At 35.0% G+C, this 17,196-nt stretch overlaps 1 protein-coding gene across 2 annotated transcripts in view; it reads left to right on the forward strand.

Moving 5' to 3' along the window:
- The window catches only part of for (cGMP-dependent protein kinase for), a 176,091-nt gene that overhangs the window by 20,188 nt on the left and 138,707 nt on the right, over window positions 1–17,196 (forward strand). Inside the window, exon 1 of one of the 2 annotated variants that reach the window (XM_034979015.2) lies at window positions 11,685–11,963. The exons of the other annotated variant lie outside the window; for it this stretch is intronic. The gene's annotated coding sequence lies outside the window, so the exon portion shown is untranslated. Of the gene's footprint in view, window positions 1–11,684; window positions 11,964–17,196 lie in introns of those variants that run through there. 2 annotated transcript variants of the gene reach the window in all.

Consider the following 17,196-nt stretch of genomic DNA (forward strand, 5'->3'; position numbering starts at 1 on the left):
GTTGAAGGCCAATTGAAACAATAATTAATTAATCATTGCTAGAATCTACGTGACTTTGGCGACTTAAAACTTACTTTATTAGAGGATCAGTGAATAATAATCTTTTAATTCATCTGAGATAAATAAAAAAACATTTAAAAAGTAGCAGAACGAATTAAGAAGACAGTTCAGTTGCAAACAAAAAAGTTAGTTGGAAAATACAGATGAAAACAAAGAAGATGTACTTATTACAACTTATTATAAAGAATACTGAGAAAATTTTCATGTAAAATATCAGGTTCTAGCGGTATAAACTGTACTAATGTCAGTCAGTGTATCTTTTTATATTTATAGATTTTTATAATGTTAATTTTTATATTCTTCAATGGTTTAATTTTATCGATTTTATATAGTCATGACTGTGTATATAATATTATGGTAGAACCGAACCTATAACCTTATACTAATTATAGGAATGTTATATGTTTTGTGTACCTAGTCTACCAATAAAAATAAAATAATACTTACTATTCTTTTCTTTAGATTGAAGTAGTGTAAGCGACAACGAAGGTTTTTATGCGATTAGTGCTAAGTACTAAATACAAGGTTTAATTTTTTTTTGCTATATTTTATCCTTAGACACTGAAAAACAGTTCTAAAGGGAACGTGATTTTGCATTAAAATGTAACTCACATTTGCCTCGTGGTGCAATAAAGCGTTGAATCAGGACAACTGAAGGTCGTGTGTTTTACACTTTGTAATGGATTCAAATTGAGAAATTGTTGGAACACGATCTCAGCATATTATAATGATGCTCTTCTTAATTTATGTACACTTAAAACATTAGTAGGTACCTACATTATGCTGCATTCAGGCGGGCGGCAGGACTATGGTGTGGGCGTGTGGAAGTCCCTACAAGAGGCATAATATTATATTATGTCCAGCGGTGGACGTCTATTTATTGATAATGAGGAAGATGATGATGACACTTAAAAAAAGGACTTAAGGAAAAAATATTACACACCTAAAACCTTTATAGGTCAACCAAATGTCATCAATATTAATTGCGTGCTTTTTTAATTGTAAAGTATTAATTAATACAAGCGTACTTTTTAAAATCCACCCGATCTTTAGGATGCTTTTGGAAGGAAGGTGCATGTAACTATTTGAGGCAATTCCATCTAAAACATAAAATTTTCATAGAACTCTTAAGTTCCATAGAAAAAGACACCTAAGTACCATGTAATATTGACAGAACACGTTTATGGGTCACATTAAGTTACAATAGGGGTATGTTACATATAGGCACGAAACATAATATAAATGTGAACTTGTTTATCATTCCACACACGGTGGTAGCTCGAACAACTGCTATTTCACCCGAGTCACGTGTAATGGCTGAAGAATTACGTACATTTTTTGCATGCCTGCATTATTCATGGTTGTCACCGGCTACGGTTACTGATAGGACAAAATTAGGTTGCACAAAACCTTACTTATTAGTGCCGTGGCAATGCGCAGGGCACATAGTTCATAGAACCGATAGGCGTCGGGGTCCCAAGGTGCTGGAATGGCGACCTCGCACCGAAAGACGTAGCGTTGGAAGATTATCTCTCCCCCAACTAGGTGGACGGACGACATCAGACGAGTCGCAGGGAGCCGCTGGATTCAGGCGGCGCAAGACCGTGGCGTGTGGAAGTCCGACGTCTATAGGTTGATGATGATGATGATGATATGATGATGATGATTAGTACCGTGTGGTGACGGCAGATCAGAATACACAGCTGGCGAACAAAACGGCGTAATTTCACGAAATAAAAATTTACAGGAGTTACAAGCTATTGAAATTTTACCTACTGTAATTATATCGTTTTGATTGAAATCAATGGAATCAATTTTAAATTTTTAACACAGTTTTAGGTCGTTTTGCTTGGAAATGAGTTCAGATTTGTATTCAGTAAACTAAAAACATCCAGATTTAAAAAAATGATTTCGATCAAAGTGTAACTACTTACACCGTTTTACGAGTATTCGCCAGTTCCTTAATTGTTTGTATACATAGACAGAGTAAATAGCATAGGTGAGAACAATTATGAAGAATTCCGTGGCGCCCGCCACCCGAATCGGGGTTCCGGCTGTATACTAGCTGTATGTTTTTGTGTATATCCAAAGCATTATGCTGACTTGGGACCTTTCGTTCGGGTTGTGTCATACATGACACAGTTTCCGGCGCTTCTTCTACTTGAGGCCTCTTGGTCAAATAGTAGAGGAGCCGGGATAACCAATTACCAAATATATAAATATAACTGGTGCTGTGTTGCACAACTTTCAAAAATAAATCTTTCTTTCTTTCACTTGTATAATAATTTTATATACCACAGCTGCCAACATTAACAATTCTTGTTTGATTCTTACATTTTTATGTTCAACATTAACGTCGTTATAACTCGTTATGATCGTAACTATTACAACACTGTTAAAAATATAAATGTACAAGCCTATAAATTCTATAATAGTACCATCGGATTATACACCTAAATGGCAATATTATGAACTCATATGACTAACTGAATCTAAATATAGCTCGCTCAGGGATGGTCAATACGATAACTGGTTCAACACTAAACTGGTTGGTTATATTTACACCATGTCATCTAAATATAGACTGGGCAGGATGAAAATAGTTACATGAGATTATTCACACGTCCGTCCCTTTATCTTCAATGCTGCTTATTATATAGTAGTGGTTTATGATGGTACACGTTATTATATTACTGGCAATTACCTCTAACTTTGTGACTTTGTATCAAAAGACTATGAATAGACTGAAGTGTAATTATATTATAAAACATGAGGGTATTCTCAAAATAAAGTCAGTTGTCGGTCAACCAGTCTCGTTTTATTACATGGTGACAGCGGTGGGACTAATAAACTTAGGCAGAGCGAACTAAGGTGAGTGAACTCTTTGATCCTGAATCGACGAGAATAATGTCAAATATAAGGCTATGGTGACGTGAAAGTAAAGAAAATAGGGCTACCTTAGGGCTACATAGCGCCTGCCAGTAACGTCCTAGTAGATACTTACCTATTAATCAAATTACCTGATATCAATCAGACTACCTAGTTGATTCTAAGTCGCCCATTGGAATCTTCCTTCCGGCAGGCATATGTTAGAACAGCGAAATCTGGAACACTTGCTAGTCTAGATATTGTAATAAAACTAAATACCTACCTACTAATGAAATTTACGCATGTGTTTATTAATCGATGTTCTTAATGTATTATTATGGATATGTAGATATGTAGATTATCTAATTCTTAATCTAATTCTAGTTTTATTGCATCAATTTATTTTAAGTGTCTAAAAAAAGTGTGAATTTAGTTTCGAATGTAGGTTAAGCCAATGAATAAAGTTTATTGGTACATCTATAAGTTATTAGATTGCCTTGTTTTTCGGCATTTTTCCAATTCCTCAGAACTCCACTATCACAATTTGCATTTTATTATCTTTGTTAAGCTCACATCTTAACTGTTGCCTAAATTCTTTAAATATTCTCCCAATTTCTGTATAAGTTATACAGAAATTGTACAAAAGTATTTTACTGAAATATATCTTATTTTTAGCTTATCAAAAATAAATGAAATGTTTCATTTTTTTACTGATTTTATGGTGAGTTAGTTTTTTGTGAATGAAATTATTGAATTATTACTTTTTTCTGAAAGTGATTCATATTTTTCATTACACTAATCTCTTCAATATTGTACTTAGTTTTTAACAGCAGCAATATTAGGTACCTACTTTTTGCATCAGTATTACCTACTTTGAATTTGGCCAAGGTAATGTTAAAAATACTTGAAGAACAATTTTAAAATTGTTTTACACCACAGTTGATTTAAAACAATGAGCTATTATTAGAATGGTATCTATCTTATGAATTATTCGTGCTGTTACGTTAAGTATTGGTTTAATGCTTGCACAAGTTAAAAATAGCTCCGTATCATGTTTATTTCATCAGTGTGGTTAAATATAGTGCTGTGTGTTTTGTGATTATTAATTCAGTGGATATTATTTTGTTGCTTTATCATTTTAACAACATAAAGAGAATAAATTAAGAATATTGTTGCTTATGGCAGTGTTTAACGGTTAATCAAATATTATTAGGTAGGTACCTATCGTGAATCTGATTTAGAATAAAAAATATATTTAAAATGTTGAAATCAAGAGTAAAGAAGAGTTATCTATATCTATACTAATATTATAAATGCGAAAGTGTGTCTGTCCGTCTGTCTGTCTGTCTATCTGTCTGTCTGCTAGCTTTTCACGGCCCAGCAGTTTAACCGATTTTGATGAAATTTGGTACAGAATTCGCATACGTCCTGGGAAAGGACATAGGCTACTTTTTATCACGGAAAATTAAAGTGTTCCCACGGGATTTTTAAAAACCTAAATCCACGCGGACTAAGTCGTGGGCATCCTCTAGTTGAAAATAAGTGATATTGTACAAATAGTTAAGTTACAATTAATTTAATTTCTCGTTAGACGAGACATATATTGAAAGATGTTTATTTATCACTATCACAGTTCGACAGGCAGGCTTCGACGTCACTGGCAGGCGGTTAAATGTTTCTACATCTGACGCTACTACGTAGCTAGCCTATGAAAAGCCTATTTTTCTTTGATTTCATAGCCTAATATTTGACATTCGTCGATTCAGGATCAAACCGAGAGTTCCCTCACTCTGTCACTACCTCGACACCTCGACCAACTCTACAATAAAGCGGCCGCGAAAATGTCATTAGTGTAACATCAGTCGTCTACATTCTACACATTACAAGTTCAGGCCACAAGAGATATTGTGTCCCGAAATAGATCACTACAATAACAACATCAACGTCACTTCGTTTATGGACTTATAGTGCAATCACAATGCTATATATATTATCGTCATCATTATCATCATCATCATCATTATCATCATCATCATCATCAACCCATCGTCAATAGAAAATAGAATAATCGGTCATTTGATTTTAGCGGGACTCAGGTCACAGGTCAGGTCGGGACAGGTTTTATAAGATACAGAAATTTTATAGATAGACCTACGTACCTACTACAATTTTAGTATCAAGGTTTGTTTGGATTAAATATAGGAAAATCTCTTGGAAACCTTGTATAAACCTTGATCAAATGTATTGTGTATTGGTTGGTAAGCTGAGATATTTACATTCATAAAATTGTTATTCACTTTTAATAGATAAGTATAGGCACTTTCAACTCAAGAGTGAACATAAATAGGCGTCTATATTCTATACTAATAAATAAAATTGAAGTTGTAACTGTTTGAACGGGCTAATCTTCTGAATGGCTGAACCTATTTCGACGGGACTTTCACAGATAAGTAGAGGATTAACCAAGGAGTAACATAGGCTACTTTTTAACCGACTTTCAAATAAGGAGTTGTGTTTTACTACCTACTATGTACACGGAAATCTCTGAACTGAATCTCTCACAGAAATCGAGATTTCTGAACCGATTTGAGTATTTTTTTTAATCGATAGGGAAACTTTACGACGGGATTTTTAAAAACCTAAATCCACGCGGGCGAAGCCGCTGGCATCAGCTAGTCTTCTAATAAGCGTGCACCATCTTAAGTTGCATCATCACTTGCCAGCAGGTCTGAACTCTGATTGCAGCCAAGCACTAGTCAATAAATTTAAAAAAAGTGACAGAATGTAACTCTGAAAGTTCTTGTAAATGATGGAAAAGTGGAATGTATTATATTCCCAGTATGAATTGTTGCGTACCTACAGAAGATTGCAATAAAGAACAGTAATTGACTTTTCTTTGTTCGTAAGAAGTTGGTCCGAGAGATATAAATCTTATTAAGTAGTTAATAAAAAAGATTTATTAGTCCATGTTGTTTTTACTCAAGCGTTAAGTTAGGTAGCTTGACTTTAGTAGGTATTTTTACTTATTACTTTTTTACATAATTACTATTAAAGTTATTAGTCATAACAAAATTGTAGATCTTTCACATTATTTAATTAAAACAGAGGCGCCAGTATAAGTAGTATCATATGAATAATGAAGTTGACATATCAATAACATTACCTACATTTCTCAATTAACAATGTTAATGAAGATAAAGTGCTTAACCATTCGTTAAATTATGTAGGTATAGATAGGTATTATTGACACGTACTAAGGTAGGTTTTAAACCGGGAATTGTCCTCGGGAATTGGAATCAACCCGAATCGGGCGGCTCGATTTTCTTTTAAGGACAATTGTCTTGTTTGATTCCAATTGTCTTCGGGACTGTCCAAACCTTTCGTTACAATTACATGTTGATAGGGAACTTTTAAAAATATAAACGATATTCAAGGACCCTGAAATATATGAATAAGTATGAGTAGGTTAACTTGGGAAAAGCAAACTACATTAGGTATATTATAATCAATTTCATATAATATTATCTACATATTATTGAAATTTTATTAACACACACTTAATAAGATAACTGTAAAAGTATTAAATTATTATTACTAGTAAGTACGAAAATAAGTCCTACTTAAAGTACATAATATTCTGAAGAATAACTTTATTTTACTTGATGTCATGTTGTTTTTGCCTTTCGACAATCGAAACACAACAAAAGAAGCTAAAAGCGTAATATTTTTAGCAATTTTATGTCGAAAGCTTCTTGAAATGCTCATAAATTTAGGAGATAAAGTAACATTTAAAGTATTTTTTCGCCCGTAAAATTGGGTTTAAAGTGTAAAGACACGATTTTAACGATCAGAGGAAATTGGAATCCGAAGGTCAAACCTCTAATATCTCTTTATTGTTTAGCTATACCTAACTATAATAATGATATTATGTCAAGATATAAGTCGGAATTTAAGGAAAATATTAAATTCCTATTAGGTAGATTAGGTAGGTAGTCGATGAATTTAAAGAAGAATTTAAATGACCGAAAGCAGGCGAACACTATTAATCTAAGACCAATGATGTATTACATTTACCATAGATAGGTATGTTAGGTTCATAATAATATTAAATGGTGTGTAAAAATGCGTTCCCGCTGATAAGTAAGACCGAAAATACAAAATGCACAAGATTAGAAAAGCGCTCTACTCGATGTTATGTAGGATTAAGTAGGTACCTAAAGTATTGCTAATAATTATTGTCTAGAGCTGACACAGACTACCTGCTCAGTGCTTGTGATTTCTGACCTACTTCCAGCTTTATAATACCTACCTAATACCTGCATAATATGGATACCTACGTGGTTCCAAACTCATACGATGTGGTCCCTTTCACATTACCATTTTGCGACCAATAGGAAACGTTTACGGGGAATGTTTAGTTAGAATCATAATTCATCGATGCGCCACTGTTGTAACGGGATCTAGGTATAATTTAATAATAAAAAAACGCCTAGGTATATTACTCAATAAACTTTTTTAACAGTAATGTAAACGGCTTAAAATAGCTAGCAGGTTGCTAGGAAGCGTTGGAAACGAAAAACAAAATTACCCACTTTTGGAAAAATACTACCTACGCGGTCTATCTATATGCATCTAAATATATAAAAGGAAAAGCTGCGTAACTGACTGATTGACTGATCTATCAACGCCAGCTCAAACTACAGGACAGATTGTGGATTGGGGTGAAATTTGGCTATTATGACGTAGACCCTTCCCTCTAGAGTTCCCTCACTCTGGCACGACTCACACAAGGAAGGCAGATACGAGTATACATACCTACCTATCTATGTTAATATCAAGACACGAGTCATCACTCGTATTGAATAGGTAGTGTTACCTTATCAGTATCAGAGCAACGTCCCGCTCCTGTGTAACCGGTTTGGCCGAATCTTGTTCCGAAACACGAGTGTTCGACTTTTCAACGCCCCTTTGAAAAACAATGTTCCTACCTACCTACTCACTTCGGAGTTCGGACATAGCATCGCTCTAAGTCTAGAGTCTAGATGTGTCACCTCGTAACTGCAATCCATACTAATATTATAAATGCGAAAGTGTGTCTGTCTGTCTGTCTGCTAAACTTTCACGGCCCATTCGTTCAACCAATTTTGGCGAAATTTGGTACAAATATAGCTTGCATCCCGGGGAAGGACATAGGCTAATTTTATTAATTATAGCAAATTAAGCTTTTGGTTCATTGTATATCAGCGATTTCCGCAAAGTAACGCTTGCTTCTATACAACTCATGATACTTCATAGAACCTTCTTCTATATTCTAATACAATCACAGGTTCTATGAAGTATCATCTTCTAGGACTCCTAGCAACTAAGGATTAAATAGGTCCACATAATTCATACAAGCCCGGCTGGGATTTGTTTTTGAACTTAACGCGCAGCCGTATGCCTCGTGTTCAGATTGGATTACTTATTGTTTTGCGCGTCTAATAACCTACCTACTTACCTACCTCTTCTGGGCCAGATTCTAACCACGTTCCATTGCTTATCTACAGAAGAGCAATCAAACATGTTTACAAGTGCGAGTCGGACTCGCACACCGAGGGTTCCGTACCTTGGAAAGACACGTGTAATTATTTATTACCTCCACATAACTGCAAATATAAGTTTGTAATCGCAATTTTAATGTAAATATTATAACTAAAAGTATTTTGGATTTCGGATTTTTACCTTTACTTGTGCTGTATATTGCTTCAATTGCCTTTCATGATTCTAGGTGAATGGGAAGTAGGTACCCTATAGGTTTTGATTCCCTTGCGCGTGTCAAAATAATATGATAATCGGCCGTATCTTTTGATTGCGTTGACTTAGAAGTTTGGTTGAAGAAAGAAAGAAGGGAGACTTGAGTAGGTAGGTATTTCGGATTATTTTCAACTTGATACCTCTGTGCGTTTCTGAGAAATAGGGGCTTGACAGACAGACAACAACAAATTCCTGAAAGGCCGGCAACGCATTGGTGGTTCCTCTGGTACTGCAATGTTCATGGGCGGCGGTAATCAATTAACATCAGGTGGCCCGTCATTTTTATTTAAAAAAAAACGACGAAGTTATCTGGGGTTCCTTTTTCCTTTGGACTTTGGAGGTAAGAAACCCTAAGGCCTTTTATTTATATTTACTTTATTGCGGTTTGTGGCATAAAATAATATAACGTGGTATTTATTGGCAATAACCAGTGATTACGAGCGTACGGTTCGTTATCTGAACTAAAAATATACTGCGGAAACATTAGGCCACTATCGAGCCACGTGTATTTATTTTTAAACTCCTATCAGTATAGGTATTAAATTATACAATCCTATCAGCGCGTATTAAATTATACCTACAAAGAAATTGTTTGACCGCCTTATTTTAAGTTAGATAGCTGCAATCTTCAACTAGGTTTGGTAGCAATCATAATTAGACCACTAAAATAGGTAGTTTATTAGGTACTTCATCATCATCATGATCAACCTATCGCCCACTAAGCACAGGTCTCCTCTCAGAATGAGAATGGTTTAGAGTTTAGACCATAGGCCGCCACCCTGGCCAAGTGCGGTTTGACAGACTTCACACACCTTTGAAAAGATGGCGCTGCTTCTAAATTTTTTTTAAGCACAAGTAGATTCTCTCTTCTCAACGAGTTGCGAAGCTGAAGTGACAATGGGCATGGCATATAATTCGGAAAACCGATAGACGTTGGGGTCCCAAGGGGCTGGAATGGCGACCTCGCACCGGAAGGCGCGTTGGAAGACCCCGCACTAGGTGGACCGACGACATCAGACGAGTCGCAGGGAGCCGCTGTATTCAGGCGGCGCAAGTCTGCGGCAGGTGGAAGACCCTACGGCCTACTTGAGGCCTATGTAGCTGAGGAATCGGTTGATGATGAGATTATCTTATAACGTACCTACTCCCTACTCACTAAGAAAGGATTATGAAAATATTTAACTAACATTTAGGTAAGCTGGTAGGTACCTACCTTTTTACCTTTCCTAGAGCTAGCATTTACCTAGAGCTTAAAGATAGAGCAGGTCGATTTATCACCACCATGTACCTACTGCATCTCTCAGATTTTATACGTACCTAATAGGTATCGTTTGTTATTAAATTTTGTTCTAAAAATAGACATTTAACCTTCAAAGTCAAGAGTTATCATAGGCGGACCTATTATTTAGGTTAAGCAATAGGTTACTTAATGATTTTCCTTTAAAGTTAGTAATTAAATACTTATTTATTTAATGATTGTCTCGTCATTCGTCACCACAAACGCTATTGTAAATATTTGATTAAATAATTACATACTATCAATTTAGTGTGACTGTATTATTCTGAATTTATGCACTTTTATAGCGCTATCTATGAGTTGAGCGTATTAAACAACTCATGACGGTGAATATTAGTACTGCTACTCGTCACTAGATGGCACCTTACATGTATAGTTCAAACTTTTTTAATGACTTACTAATATTTTTTTGAATAATACCTATGCCAAGATTAAACATAATTTATTATTCCAAAAAAATTATATTAAGTAAAGCAATTTTTTTCTGTAAAAATACTTATTTCAATATTGTAATAAATAAGGTTTTTATTCGTTTATATTATGTAAGGTTTTGAGTTATTTTGAAACTAGAACCGTTAACTCGGAAAGAGTCACGCTTGACTAGAGGTCTCAGGTCTATAATAACAACACTTAGCGACTTTTTGTCCCACAGTGGTTCTACTCTGTGGAGCGTTACCGGTAGTTGTCACAAAATACTACTGCGGCCTTGCCAATGGTCGACAGAGCAAACACATTGATAAGTAGGTCCGGGTTACTCGGTACTCCGTGAATGATGCATGTGATAGATTGATGTTGGTGCAAGTGATGGAAGATTACCATCATTTCATTTCAGCTTCAAGCAAACCAGCTAGGCTGTAAAAAAATATTACCAGCTTTCATAGAAATCTACCCAACCCATGGTCTATGTGAATCTATCTACCTATCTACCTTTCTATCCATGATCTATGTGGATCTATTAATTAGTACATGCACATGGTCTATGTGAATCTACGTAAAATTTTACCTATCCTTGTCTTAATCCGGTATTTTACACCGAGCGAGAAAAAATCTAAAAATATTAAAAATGTATAAACAGGATAGTACATATTAGAAATAAAAATCGAAAAATGTTAATTTCAGTTTATAAAATTATATAATGAACTTTATAATTCATTTTAAAGATTTCATTTTTTATTTGTTCAACAAAATATTCTAAACTTGATTTAAGTTTTTAAATATCCCAAGGGTACTCTTCAATTTTCCAGGATAAAAAGTAGCCTACGGGATGGAAGCTATCTCAGTAAATCCTACCAAATAAATGAAGCCCGCAAATTCATACCACTTTTATATTTACGGTTTAAATTTTTGAAATCTCGTGAGAACTCTTTAATTTTCCGAGACAAAAGTAGTTTACGTCTGTCCCTGCGATTCAGCTATCTCTGTCTGTACTACATTTCATCACAATCGGTTCAACGGATGGGCCGTAAAAAGCTACCAGATAGCCAGACAGACAGACATAGCTTTCGCATTTATAATATTAGTATGGATCAGTATAGTCGAGCCAAGACGCTATCAACCATGACTTGGCCCGTATCTCAAGTGGTTAATACTAGTAAATATGACCACAGAACATAATAGTGCTTCGAATATGACTTGGTGCGCTTGTTTATACGATATGAATTTATTGTCCGCTCGTCTGCATCACGCGTGCTCGTCTCCGCTAATCCTGTAATCCACATTTTGAATCTTGAGTCTTGAGTTTTGACCGAGAAAACCGTGCGAGTGTTGATGTTGAAACAACATTGCCCAATAAAGATAACAACGGAAAATTGTTGTTGAATTTTATAAGTGCAAGTGCTGTGTTGTGTTAACCTATAAAACAAAACCTGCTTTTTTAAAGTCGGCTAGAAAATAGTAGATATCTTTCTACTATTATTGAAATTATCTCACACCGAAGGGTTTTAAGGTGAGGTTTCATTTATAACTTCTTCAATACAGCGTTTCCTACATAAAATACCCCGACGCATAAACGGGTTTTTTTTTCTATCATTTATTTGCAATCAGTCGGGGTACCAGTGGCGTGCACAGGGTTTGAAGCCAGGGTAGGCATTAGTTAGTTAGGAACCTGTTTACTAGCAGGTCATAATGAAAAATATGCATTGAGCTTACAACTGGGGTAAGCAGTGCATTTATGCCTCTATGACCTGCACGCTACTGCGGGGTACTATACCTAAGCAGATTATTTCTGTTAAATTTGGTATTGAAAAACGAGGGAGCCATTAAGGCCATTGCACCAACGTCCATCAGATATCGAGCACGTCAGCTCGTTTTAGTCTTTTTACTCTTGGGGCAGCTAGAAGAGAGGTGGCAAGTGGGTTTGGATGCTTGACATAATATTAAAAGGGTTGTTATAAGTTTAACGTATATATGTGTATTTGTGTGTCTGTCTGCGGTATCGTAATATCTCCCGAAAGCAGAACTAAGTAATTTTAATGTGGTTTCTTTAATTCCAAAGTCTGTTTAGTTAAGATGGTTCTTAAGACATGTTTGATGAAAATCTGTTCAACCGTTTGAAGATTATCAGCTGTATTTTCAGCCGGTGTATGGATCTCAGAAATCTTATTACAATTTGTCCTATGATTACGACTACAATGGATTAATATTTTGGTAAACTTTACCTGTGGGGGACGCAAGGCAACCTGTAAACCAATTCACACTCACAGCTCTACACTGCTCTCTACCTTAGCTTACTTCTTAGAATTAATTCTAGGTCTATTCTGCACTGAAATAGTTCGATTAAAAATTCGAAGTCAAACTTATTTGCATTTTTCCATCCATTTTTATAGCGGCAAAGTAGCGGCTATTTGCTAAGAAAATAATATTTCAAAGTCATCAATTTTTTATGAGTATTTCAAAAGTTTTGCGTGGTACCTAAAAGCGAAATAAGACTTTAATTATCCAATCAAAGTCCCAATTACATGCGTGTTTAATAACATTGATCACATAAAAATCAATTGAAGCAATGAAGTCGCGTATCAGCACAACTTTACTGCCGAAATGACCTAATTAAAAGAAATGTTATTCGTTTTATCGATACAAACCGTCGCAGATCGACGAGATCTCAGCCAACCCAGTCGCGTAGGGTTACATTTCACTCCTTTGAATGAATATTGACACAACTCAAAAAAGCTAAATTTACAAGAGAGCCAGCCGTTTAAAAATAAAACAAGATATTTTACAAGTGCATAATATTATGATAGTCAAATTGATCATCATCATCATCTTATTCTTATAGATAACGGATAGACATCCACCGCTAGACACAGCTCTTGGAGAAACTTCACTCGTTACGGTTACCGAATTTTGACCATCAATAAAAGAAAAATGGCTTGCACAAGGATTGTCAGGATTCGTTAACTTTGACCCGAAACTTTACGTTTAACCTTCATCATAGTGGTATAATTTTTGTCTTGTGCAATTTACTTTGCTTTTTATGGGTGGTAAAAGTTTAACGGTAGGTTACTTTGGTTGTCTGTCATGAAACTGGAACTAAAGTACTAAGCCGGTGATTCAAGTCGCCTGAAGGCATACAACATACAAACATAACGGCGACGGCGAATCGTTTTATTTGCTAAATTAATTTCATTTATAGAAAATAATATGAGTATTATAGCTGTTGCTTGATATCCTTACTATTTATTATTCGTTTCTTCTTTATAGTCGTACTCCTCATTGCTGAGGGTCGTGAATCCTTTCCATTAATCACATATTGGCAGGAGTTCTCTTGAGATAATAATGCGGTGGGTTTCCAGATCCTTCCACCTATTTATTACCTACCTAATAATAATATATCAATCTCATTTTGGCAAGATGAATATGAACATAATCGATTTAAATGCCCGTCTCGCCGTCGAGATGTTTTCTATACCAACTACCTACCTAGTAATTTATAGAAAATTAAAATTCTGTCCGCTCGCCGCTGTCAACACGTTTTCTAACAGGCCAACGCGATCATCGAACCGCGAATAGCTATTGGTACCTACAGCACGCGACAGGTCGAGATGGCAATCGGGGTAAAAGGCGGGGGAACGCTCTGCACACCCGCACAACACCCGCGCTATTCTGCAGTTCTGCACTAGGTTAGCAAGGGGGCTGTGCAGATGTGCGGGGCGTCTCCACCCCGACTGCCATGTCGACCTGTCGCAAACTATTAGGTAGGTATTTACTTTTCTAATTCATTAGGATCCGTCTGATATTGATATTTCAGGGATCTCTTTATTACATTTAAATTAAATTGGTAGATGCTGACTTATTTGTATGTGTCTAATAGACACAATTTAACTCATTTAAACACACATAGGTTTTAGGTACCTACTATCCGTAGGTAGTAGGTTTTATCTATAGAATATACAAAAGGAAAAGCTGACTGACTGACTGACTGATCTATCAACACTCAGCTCAAGCTACTGCACGGATCGGGCTGAAAGGCATACAGATAGTTATTATGACGTAGATATCGACTAAGAAAGGATTTTTGAAAATTTAACCCCTCTTAGGTGGTAAAATAGGGGTAAATTTGTGTAGTCCACGCGGACTAAATCGCAGGGATAAGCTAGTTTCAAAATTAATAGCAGTAGTAATTACTTAATATTAGACTAGTCTGATATTTGCAATAATAATAAGCATATAAACAGCTATAGTTCATTCGAACTAGATATTATACGCCAGAGCAGAGGTCCGAAGTTCACATCCTTACATAATATTATTTATTGACATTCCACAAATAGGTAATATTATGTTATACCACATCTAGCAAAGTAGGAAACGTTTTACTTCCTCGTTTTTAATGTGTACCAACCGTTAGTAAGTAGGTAACTAGTAGATTTTACGACGTAAATGAACAGGGCAAAAAGTTTTATCAAAATAATGAATGATATGTTACCAGGAGTATGACCTCGTATTTCGATAATAATAATATCGCACCTATTTCAAAACTATTTCAACTCAAAAACAATCTTTTTTCAAAAACTAAGAAAGACTATTTTCGATAATATTTAAATCTTCAAAAGTCTTCTAGGAAGGCGCGCTCCACCTAAGGCTGCATCATCGCCTACTATTTAGTGTGATTGTGGTCAAGGGCATGCCTGTCAAAAAAAAGACTAAATAAGCTATTAAATTAAAAAGAACTAGATGATGCCCGCGACTTCGTTCGCGTGGATTTAGGTTTTTGAAAATCCTGTGACTCTTTGATTTTCCGGGATAAAAAGTATGCATGCCTGGGATGCAAGATATCTTTGTACAAAATTTCATCAAAATCGGTTGAACGGTTGGGCCGTGAAAGGCTAGCAGACAGACAGACAGATAGACAGACAGACAGACACACTTTCGCATTTATAATATAAGTATGGATTATCATTGTGTTTAGAATGTTTAAAGCATAGTTACTACAGTTCTATTACTAGTCTAACAGAAAATGAACATAATATATCAAAAAGCTAGGTTTTTGAGTTGGAATAGTTTTGACTTATGGGTGCGATATGTAAAATTATACAGTATTTTATTATGTTTAAATTATTCCTAGAATACCAACAAACAATTACCATTTTCTATTCATGTAAGACTATCATTGTCATTATACAAGTTATTAACATAATATTGTATTTGATTATAAAGTCGTGGATGCTTGTGGCGTTTATGTTTGTTTATTATTATTAAAGTCTTTATAATTATTATTATTAGCGTCACAGGCATTTCCGTCTATACTTACATATCTACTTAACGTTTTACTTCAAAGTTTAATAAAAACTTCAGGTTAATTTATTAACTTCAAGATGTGTTTCTCAATCATTGGCCGTGCAGAAATTTACAAGGAATAGAATATAAAAATCTTTATTTCTTGGTTAGTTCTTAGTTCTTTTGAATTGAATCCTTTTGAAAATTTTACACTTTCAGAGAGTCTGGCAGGGTGTACCACGACACTTTAGTGTCGGAATGCATGACGTGATTGATTCTAGTACTATTCCGAAGAAAACTAAAAAAAAGACTCTACTTTGACGTAAGATTTTTTGCACCTTTGTTACCTACCTGTTATTCCCCAAAACCACCATATGATCCAAACTTCATAGCCGCTGGTCGTCCCTTCCTGGTTGGGGACAATACGCAGAGAAACAAACTTTAAGCTTTTATAAAATAAGAAGCGACCCGCCCCAGCTTCGCATGGGTGCAATGTAGATACTAATGTGGTTTCATTGAGGTGTCATTTGCCTCGGAAACTCTCGAATTAGAGGATTTTTTTTCCGACCTTATTCAGATTATTTCAATTTCTCTAGGGATCTCTAATTTTTTGAGAATTAAACTATACCTATAAACCTTCCTCTTGAATCACTCTATCTGTTGGTGAAAATCGCATTAAAATCCGTTGCGTAGTTAAAAAGATCTACGCGCTTGCTAGATTAGCCTCAGAAGTATAGAGACAATAGAGTCAGGAATCAACCTACTGAGAGTCTAAACCTTAGTTCGTTATCAATAAGCTAGGGCGTGGTTGAAGGTAGAAAACAAAATAAAAGATTGTATAAGGAAATAAACTGTTTTATTCAGGGAAAAGTCCCTCCAAATCAAAGTTTATCTTTACCATTAATTATTGCTTTATCGTTATATAATTTATTATTTCCTTTAAGAAAAATCTACCGCCAGTTCGAAAAAGCATATCTACCGAGAGAAAGAACTGGCAAGAAAAAACTCGGCGGTGTCTATTCACAATTATTGAAAAATAGATACAACTATGGTAGGTATTACCATAACATATCCAACCCACATAGGGTATAAGCATAAACTATTACAAAGGAATACCAGATGTATAACAAATTACACATTAACCAACACCTAAAACAACATACATAGTATAACAATAGAAATATAAAATCAACAATATTCGTACCTGTAGGTATGTCACAGCTTCTTATTAAAAATAGGAAAATTAATGATTTCTACCGTCAAAGCAGAGCCATTTATAGGCTGGGATTAACTCCCACCCTCTGTATAAAAATATAGTGATACCATGTAAAGATTAAATTCAATAGAGTCAATAGAGTTTAAACTCTACTAAATTTATATACTTTAAATACCACATTATACTCTATTTAAATCTACAATTACTTTATTTCTAAAATATAATAAAATCTTTATTATGTTTTGCCATG

Source organism: Maniola hyperantus, chromosome 19, assembly GCF_902806685.2.
Source record: "Maniola hyperantus chromosome 19, iAphHyp1.2, whole genome shotgun sequence".
In the NCBI taxonomy this organism is placed as follows: Eukaryota; Metazoa; Arthropoda; class Insecta; order Lepidoptera; family Nymphalidae; genus Maniola; species Maniola hyperantus.